Raw genomic sequence first — 2,377 nt, 5'->3', positions numbered from 1 at the left:
TATATATATAATATAAATAAAAATAAATATAATATTTACAGATTGCCACATAATATTAATATTATCTCGGGGAGTTAGATGTAATAAAGGTATTGTGTCTTGATCTCAGGTGCCTGATCTCATCAGGCAAATGAAGGATTATAAAGGTGGAGTGATGAATTTGTTATTAAAACAAGAAAGACAGGGCTGTATCATCTGCTTATTTAGAGATACTGTGCAGTAATTGCATACTAAGGTCTATTAAAGCAGTTAGAAGATGTATTATTTCACATGAGAAAATGTAATTCCACAGGCTTCATTTCAATTTTAAAGAACAATTTCAATTTTAAAACGTTTTTTGCTGATACCACACCCAGAGAAAAATAAGAACCATATCTGGTCTTGCTGTTAAACTGCATTTTAACTCTGTTGTCATCAAAATTAGGGGAAACCCTGCTCTTGGCTCGGCTGCCCTCGAGCAAATCAATACTTCAAAATCCTGCTTGAAAAAGAAAGGGAAAACAGAAATAAGAAAGAAACCCCTTTAGCAAAAAAACCCCAAACTCCAGGGGCTGAGCTCAGTTGGGTTTTGAGGGCTGTACAGGCAAGTGCTGAGAAATAGGATCTTCTCCAGCCACACTCTTCTAAAAAACAGGGAGGTTCCTGGAAATTGGGGCTGGCCCTTTGTTTCAGTCTTGGCTTGGCTCCTCTCCCCTCTAATAAATACAAATCTCATTTTTGCCTTTGTGTTCCCCTCCAAGACCGAGGTAAATGAAGACCATCTACACACAGTCCAAAATTTCTATGAGGCAAATGATGTTTAGGGATATTTCCCACCTGGATCTCTCGTTGTGTGGTGTCATTTCTGCTGTAATATATAAAATTAAGTGAGTTTTCCCCATGAACAAACCAAACACCAAATCCTCTGTGAAGGTCGTGTAGTAACAAATATTTAATGGGAAGAGTTTGGTTATTTGTAGGGGAGTCTTATTTCCTGTGATTATAATTAGGCAATATTTTAGTGTGTATAATTATGGAATAATTATATACATACAGAAATTAAAGCTGCAGAAAGATTAAATCCCAGCCCAGCTGACAGTTAACTAGTTGCTACATAGAAATAATGGCAAAATATTGTGTGGAATAGGATTTCTGGATTTATTATTCAACAAATAAAACTAGTTTTTACACTATTTGCCCCTCTCAGAACACGTGGAATATTGAATCATATTGAATCAAAGTCCTGGATGATTTTCTTTTTGGAAGATCCAGGGTCAGATTTATCACCAGAACAGCCTCCCTGACAGAAGTGTTGTCTCTGGTTTGGGTTGGGAGCTGATGGCTCCATAAAACAGGAGAGTGAAGACTTGAAAGGAACTTTCCTGGTGTTTTTTTGGCTCTTGGTGCTTATTCATGGTGGAATCCCCTGAAACACATCATCCCAAACAGCTGCTTGTGCTGAGATTTCATCAGTGTGGGATCAAATGGTGCTTCTGAAGCTTTCCTGCCCTGGCAGTTGGGTGCTGGAACCTGTAAAATCCTGGTTCAATCACCTGCATGTCTTGGCTCTTCTCTCTTCCAGGTGCTGCTGGAATTCCCACAGTTTTCCCCATGGTCCCACCATGTCCTGCAGCATCTCTGCTCTCCACTGCTGGGCCCTGGAATTGGCTTCCTGGTGACAGCCTGGCAGCTCTGTGTCCTTGAGGGATCATCCAGATGCTGAGGATGTTATTTGCAGGCTCTGCTCCAAAGCTTGAATCCACTTTCCGAGGTAGAACCGTTCCTGGGAAAGGGATGGAGCGGGTGGGTGCCACTGGATAGGGGTTGTGGCTCCCTAAAAAGCACACAGGTGTTGGAATGGGTGTGTTTTGGGCAGGAAACTTCTCCCGCTGACACGAGAGGAGTAGATACTGGAGAGAAATTCTTCCCTGGGAGGGTGGGGAGGTCCTGGAGCAGGTTTTCCAGAGAAACTGTGGCTGTCCCATCCAGGTTGGAGAACCTGGGCTAGAGGAAGATGTCACTGCCCATGGCAGGGGGTGGCACTGGATGAGCTGTAAGGTCCCTTCCAACCCAAACCATTCCATGACTATATGACTCCATGGGGGTAAAACTCCCCATCAGCCCTGTGGGGTGTGTTTCCAAGTTTCATGGCATTAATAGAAATAAAAAGCTCCTGGAGGAGCATCATGGGCTGGATGGAGCTTCGGTGGGTGCCATGGGCTGGGCATCCCCTGCTCCTGCAGCAGAGCACAGGGTGGTGATGCCTCTCCTGCCTGTCACCCCAGGATTTTGGGAACCCCTGAGCTCACCCTTCAGCTGTGCCTTCTTCTGCCCATCACCCCAGGACTTACCATCAGCAAATTTGCAGCTGACACTAAGCTGGGGGGGAGTGTTGATC

Source organism: Manacus vitellinus, unplaced genomic scaffold (genome assembly GCF_001715985.3).
Source record: "Manacus vitellinus isolate BGI_N305 unplaced genomic scaffold, ASM171598v3 scaffold_45_pilon, whole genome shotgun sequence".
Taxonomy (NCBI): Eukaryota; Metazoa; Chordata; class Aves; order Passeriformes; family Pipridae; genus Manacus; species Manacus vitellinus.
The sequence above is the reverse complement of the archived record's forward strand: the minus strand, read 5'-3'. Positions refer to the sequence as shown.